The sequence below is a fragment of the Cinclus cinclus genome, chromosome 24 (assembly GCF_963662255.1).
Source record: "Cinclus cinclus chromosome 24, bCinCin1.1, whole genome shotgun sequence".
Classification (NCBI taxonomy): domain Eukaryota; kingdom Metazoa; phylum Chordata; class Aves; order Passeriformes; family Cinclidae; genus Cinclus; species Cinclus cinclus.
Genome location: NC_085069.1, coordinates 2,231,214 through 2,238,344, shown reverse-complemented (window position 1 = coordinate 2,238,344; position 7,131 = coordinate 2,231,214). Strand labels below are relative to the sequence as shown.

General features: G+C 48.3%; 1 pseudogene; it reads left to right on the top strand.

Annotated features, from left to right (window-relative positions):
* Positions 1-5,770: 5,770 nt before the first annotated feature.
* Positions 5,771-6,541, top strand: LOC134053058 (feather keratin Cos1-2-like; annotated as a pseudogene).
* The last annotated feature ends 590 nt before the right edge of the window (positions 6,542-7,131 follow it).

Below are 7,131 nucleotides of genomic sequence, written 5' to 3'. Positions count from 1 at the left end.
AGTCCAGCCCACAGGTTCATCTCTTCCTTCTCCTCCACTCTTTTACCTAGTCTAGGGTCCATGGCTCTCCACAAGAGCACAGGCAGATGTGATGGACTCCCTCAGCAAGGCAGGCAAAGCTGTCCAGACATGCAGGGCTGAGGTAATGCAGAAGTTAGGATTGGTGCCAGTCATATACTCAGGATACAGTCTGGTAAGACTTTTGGTTGAGTTTGTGCAAAGGACTTATGGCTTCACTATTAAATCACAACATTTCTCCCATGTATGAATGGATACAACCTGTCCGTCAATGTCTTCCTGACTGAAGCCTTGAATTATGCCTTGAATTATGGTCAAATTATGGGAAACATCAGTTAATATGTTGGTTTGTGCCTGTTTTGTCTAGATTTTGTTAGTACTTGAAAATTTAGAAATAGTGAGGGGAGAGGAAAACTATCTCCTGTCCTGATCATGTCAAACCCCTTATTTTATTTTTCTTCCTCCATTCTTCCATTTCTTCGGCCTCTTCTTTCTGATCTGTCTCAGCCTGGTCTTTCACAGACATATGTGAAGAAAAAGTATTGCAGAAGCTCTTTCTCTCTGTGCAGTAAACATTTTCTTGCCTTTTATCCCAACAGACAGGACCTTTGATAGGTGATTCAGGGACACAAAAGCTCTCTCATCCCACTCATTCTTAGGGTGTCTCAGTCTCTCCTCTGCCTGGCAGGTTTAGTGGAGCATGCCCTGACTCTCCACTTCTCCTGCATGTTTGCAGAGCCAGGGCTTGCTTTTTTTTTTTTTTTTTTCTCTCTCCCTTACACTTGGAGACTTCCAAAAGGACAAGAAACAAGGAGCAGGATTAAACATCTCACAGGTCCCTCATCCTGCTGGATGAGTCCTGGAGCCAGCACAGAAGGACCAGGGACTACAAGGTGTTCCCTGGAGATTCTGGGCAGCATAATATTAGGTATGGAAGACCTGGTTCTCTCTGGAGTATCCCTATGGGAGGCAAATGGCATAATTTTGCTGTGGATACATGCTGAGGGAAAGAGTGGTGGAAAACCCCTGCTTTAGAACTGGTTTCCCTCTGCATCCTAGGACAGGAAAGTATTTGCCATATGCTGTGCAGGGAACACTTGCCCATTCTCCTCTCTGTGTGCTGCATACAACACCAAGGGCTGGCAGGAACCAACCAGAAACTCACCTGAGCTTCTGTAGTGCTTTTGATTCGTGAATTTCAATATACTCATTTCCTGCTGTGGGATAGGATTAGGAACAAAAGAAAGGCAGGCTTAAAAGTTAAAGGGCATAAAGAAAACTTTTATTAGCAACTGAAAAGAATAATAGAATGCAGAATAAAACCTTCAGACCACCCTCCTCCTCTCTCCCACACCCGCTTCTTCTCAACAACAACATACAGAAACACTTCAGTCAATTACCAACTTAAGAAAAGTCTTTTTTTTCAGTTCACTCTAGGGAGAGGAGTCTTCCCTTGTTAGGCTATGGGGACTTTTCCACAAGAGAAGAAACCAGTTCTCTCATGGCTTCACTTTTCACAAATAGCAGCTGCCTGGGAAACTGCACTTGTGAAACTCCTCCCATCTCCACATCCTTCCCAGAGCTGTGCTTATAGGCCGTGTCAGACTCAGGGGGTATTACTTTTAAGGACGAGCTGTTCAAAAACAAAAGTTTGCTTCATCTATCTTTAAAATCATCCTCATCTCTAAGAACAGAGATTTTCTTCTCCCCTCGGGTCAAAGGGTCCTCTTCAAAGGGTCACTCTTCTCTCTCAGTTCATGCACAGGTACCTGTGCTCATGATCTACAAGTGGAATACTCCAACCCCCCATGTCTTTTCCCATGGTTTATAGGAATCTTGACTGTAGTGCAGTTCACTCCTATGGCTTACAAAAGGATTTTCAGCCTAAATTCACAGTGTCTCCTCATTCTCCTTCCATCTGGGATCTGACTCCTGCTTCCCTGACCTTGGTGTCTTCTTTCTGTTCTTTTTTCCTCTCACTCAAGGAAGGATTGAAGGTCTGCAAGTTTTATCTGAGCATTGAAAGAGTTAAGATTTCACACGGGGAATGCAGCGGCTGTGGCCAGGCCATGCCGGAGCTGTGCCTGGATCTCAGGAGGCTCAGGGGGCTGGCCTGGGACAGAAACGGCAGCGGCCGCTCCAGAAAGGAGGGGGGCAGTGGTACGGCCAGGACCTCAGTCAGCCTCCCTGGGCTCAGCTGGCACCCACTGCCGGTGGCCACCCCTCCTCCCTGCCGGGACATGCCAGCCTCCCAGACAGGGGGCCCAGCCCTGCCCCCGCCAGGCCCACAGGCCGCAGTGGAGCAGGGCCCGGGCCCTGTTATCTGCACTCTTGCTGGAAGAGAAAAGGGCCGTTCCTGGGGTTTGCTCGCTTCAAAATGGCAATTCACAGAGGCGGACCAAATCCTCCAGTTGGTTTCCCAAGCTATCAACACCCTAACCAGCCTCCAATTGTTCCCATCAAGTCACAGAGGAAGTTCTCAGGGAGAAAACTTCTGTGGATGCCCTCTTCTAAGTTAAAGTTATTGAAAAATAAGCAAAATAAGGTATAGAAATATTAGGAGCTCTGTATTTAACATGTGCTGTTGTAGAAACCTCACCAAAAAGTTATTGGACCCTTATGTTTCAGTCAAGAAACTGTGCAGACTGCTATGCTCGCCAGTTATGCTGCTTGGAAACCCGCTACCCTTCCCATCCTGATTTTAGTATTGAGGTTTCCAGTCAGTAGACCGTAGTTGAGATGAGCCATGATTGTTTTAGGATAAGATTATCGATGAAGTAATTGATTATTGGAACTGATCAATGTAAAGGTTAAATTTAAGAATGGGCAGAGTTTGCGTAATATGTAAAATAATTTATGTAATGATGATTCAGCAGAAAAAGTTCATGAAATGGATGGGTTTTGTTTGTTAAGTGAAACATGTTTTCAGAGGAGCTAGCCCCCATGTTCTGGGCGCACCCAACAAAAAAGTGTCTTCCTATTTGCATCAAATTGGTACTGGATAAATTTCTTTCTTTCTTTCTTATTTGATGATACCCTCAAGGGATGATGGACAATGAGGTTAAATGGCCCTTGTACTTTTCTACCTGGAGACCTGTGGCAGGTTTTCAGCTTTTCTTTTCCTAATCATCTATACCGTGGCCTTTGTCTTCCAGCCATCCACTCTCCATGTATCCCAGACAGGACAGTCCAGAATAGCTCAGATGTCTTTATAATCCCAATTTTCAGAGATTCCCCATGAGCTTCAGGGGAGGTGGGAACTAGGAGGAGGGCATGGTACAGTTATCCTGTCTTGACACAAGCAGGAGGCCCTTCTGTGTAAGGCTGAGGTAGGGAAAAGGCCTCAGTTCTCCCCTGACATCCCAATTTGCCCCATGCACCCAGAGATCAGCAAACAAAAATCCGTTTTGTGTGAAGGTCTGGACTTACTGTCTAAGGGAATATGAAAATATGGTGTTCCAGTACCTCACCGACCCCATAATAAAGAATTTCTTCATAATATTTCTTCTAAAACGTCCTTCCTTTAGTCTAAAGCAATTCCCTTTATCCTATCACTACATGACCCTGTAAGAGGTCCCTCTCCAGCTTTATTTTAGAAAATGTTTAGGTACTGGAATGTGTAATAGGATTTCTCTAGAGTTTTCTCCAATCTGAGCAACCCCAAATCTCTAAACCTGTCTTCATAACAGAAGTGCTCCCACCCTCTTATCCTCTTCATGGGCCTCTTCTGGACTCCTTCCAGCAGGTCCACATCCTTCCTGTGTTGGGGGTCTGCTGTGTTAGGGGTCCCAGACCTAGAGACAGTACTCCAGGTGGAGTTCAAGGCCGTTTGCTGCTTGGCATGTGTAATGCAACACACATCAACACTTCATGGCTTCCTTTTAACCCTCTCTTCCAGCCTTGATTTGTGTTAACTCAGGAAGCTAGAAGCTCCCTGAGGTGGCAGAAGAGGCAAAATGCAACTTTTCAGCAACTGCCCGGGTCCTTCCTCCCACTGCAAGTGTCCCGGTCCCAGAACTCCAGTCTGTCCTTCAGAGGCTCTGAGTGGCTGCAGAGAAGGGCTCTGAGAGCTGGGATCTCCTCATAGTATTTTAGTAATTAAAAGGGACCTACCAAGAGCACTCAGAATTTTTCAGCACAAGGACCCACATGGAGGAGCTGTCTGTGAGGGTTACACGCTGAGTGAAGAGGAACTGGAGATGATTTGAATGCTGGCAACTGAGACCCAAGTGGTTGGGTGTCAGAGCAGGTGAAGCCTTGGTTTCAGCACATAGGAAGAGACAATCTCTGATGACTCTGAAGATGGACATGCTGCTGAACAAGACTGGGCCAATGAGAGAAGTTGGTAATTCCTCTGTGATGACATATTTAAGAAAAAATTCAAAACAAAGTAACACAGTTTTTCTCCTGGTAAGGAAGAGGAGGAAGAGAGAACATGTGAGGGAAAACAACATGGCAACACCAAGGTCTGTGGAGAAGGATGAGGAGGAGGTGCTCCAGGCACTGGAGCCAAGATTCTTCTGCAGGCTGTGGTGAGACCATGGTGTAGCAGCTGTGCCCCTGGAGCCCATGGATCCACTCGGATGCAGAGATCCACCTGCAGCCAATGAGGATCCATGGGGAATGCAGAGATCCACAGGGGATGAAGACATCCACCCATAGACCCTGGGGGAGGTGCCCATGCTGGAGCAGGTGGATGCCTGGAGGAGGCTGTGATACAGAGGGAGACCTGGTGAAGAGAGGGGCCCTGCTTCCAGGCTGCTCTCCATGGGAAGACAGACCCACATTGCAGAAGTTTTGGGTGGAGTGTCTGCCCATGGGAGGGACTCATGTCAGAGCAGGTGCCTGGCGCTGGGCCAGTGTCAAACCATGACACTTGCCTAGTTTGAGCATGCTTGATACCAGTTCCAACTTGTGAAATAACTGAGCCCTGAATATCACAACAGCAGCTGGGCCCTGCCATGTGCTAAAGGAGGTATGAGGTACATATCTGTCCCTATGCACTGGCCATGTACACCGGATAACGGAACACAGGAGAAGGAAGAGGCAAAATTGTGAGGTGTTCCCAGGCACTGTTGTTTTCTATTTTCACTACCAGTGTTTTTTGGATTGGTGGTCTAGTCACCATTGGCTGTAGAGTAGCAGGGAATGTCTTAATCAGCTCCAAGGGAAAGGGCAAAAAGTAAAATCCACTGCAAGTACTCACACCCTCTTCTTCCTCTATTTTTTCCCTTAGCAGACTGGCATAGTTTCTACAGGGAGTATCAGGGGCAGCCACTACGATGCAGTGGCCATCCTGCAGGTTGTCCATCAGCCTCTCCTATGGAAGGAGGGAGGGCAACATGTCCCCATTAGACTGGCCTGGGGAGATAAAGACAACAAAATAAAGAGAAAAGTGGAAGAAGAAAATAGCAACCTGAAGCTCTGTCATGTGCCCAAACAATGGAAACCTTGGGCATGCAAGTGAGAAGCACCAGAGTGCTGTTGCTTTCATGACAACTTTGCCATAAAGAAATCTACAGGCATGAAACAGGTTCACATCACTGGCCCACAGGGGATGCTGCCAGCCCTTGATCTGAGCATTGTGACTATGCTGATGTCTTTCTGCCCTGAAATTCTTGAACCTCTCATCTTGACACTTACAGATGTTTGCATAAAAGAAAGCATGTGGATGAACTAGGAAATGAAAAGGCAGCAATGCAGGAAACCAGGACACAGCCTCTACCATTAGCTGGGATAGTTTGCATTTGAAATGAGATGGTCAGAAAATTATTACTTCCACAAATGTGCTACTGGGCCTGAGGCAGTGCAGGACTGCTATAAAAGGCACACCAAGTCCCTACTCTCTCAACCACCTCTCTCACCACCTTCTTCTCAGGAAACAGGTGAGTGGGAAACCTCTTCTCCCCTTCTTCCTGCTTCAAGGAAGAAACAGGAAAGCTGTAGGTCACAGCTGAAGGTCTCAGCTGACCGCTTCCTAGCCCAGGGCTGGGAGCTGCTTGTGCTGGGACAGGGCAGGGGAGAGAAGGTCTTGTGAAGACACAGAGAGGCTGGGACATGGCGGGGGTGGCTCCTGGGCTTTGAGCTGGGCAGGGCAATGTGGGCCAGCAGCTGCCTTGGCTGCAGGCTGTTTGGGTGCAGTGCTGCTCCTCATGTGTCCTCACTTTCTGCTTCTCCCTGCGCTCTGTGCCAGGTGCACCTGTGACCGTGAGCCATGTCCAGCTGCCAGCCCTGCAACCCTTGCTGCCAGCCCTGCGGCCCCTGCCCGCTGGCCAACAGCTGCAATGAGTGCTGTGTCAGGCAGTGCCAGGACTCCCACGTGGCCATCCAGCCCTCGCCTGTGGTGGTGACCCTGCCTGGCCCCATCCTCAGCACCTTCCCACAGAACACTGCCGTGGGATCCTCCACCTCTGCTGCTGTTGGCAGCATCCTCAGCTGTGGGGGAGTGCCCATCAGCTCCGGGGGCTTTGACATCTCCTGCATCACCAACTGCTATGGTGGCAACAGATGTCGTCCCTGCTAAATCTACTGGCAACCTTCTCCAGCAAGAACCTCCACGACCTCAGGAGCTCAACAGATAGAGCTTTGGGACATTTTAGAGTTTCAAGGCATTGTCCTTCTTCTCCTCTCTCCTTTTGCTCTTTCTTTTACTGTCCATGTCTCCTCATGCCAGTCCAGTGGAGACCTGCTGTCCTCCCCTCCCTCTGCAGGCCAAGCAGAAGGATACCCCCACGGCTTCTTAGTAGCTGCTCCTAATTCTCTCTCTGAGCCACACTGAGTATTTTTTTCTCTATGCTCAATAAAGCTGTTTTGCATCCATATATGGGCCTCTGAGTCCTTCTTTGTTCTGTAACAACTCTTCCAGTATGCTCAGGGAAAAAAGCTGGAGAAAGCAAATGGTGGGATTCCATGTAGTGGATTTCCCTTTGTGCCTTTTCCCTTGGCTCTGAAAAAATCATCCCTGACTTCTTGGCAGCCAAAGGCCATCAGGGAGATTGGCTCCAAAGGGTGGCAGGAATGGGGAAGGGAAAAACAATTCCTGTAACTAGCCCACAGGGCTGGGAAGACCCTTCTTCCTTCTCTGCCACTCCCTTACCTGGTCTAGGCTTCATG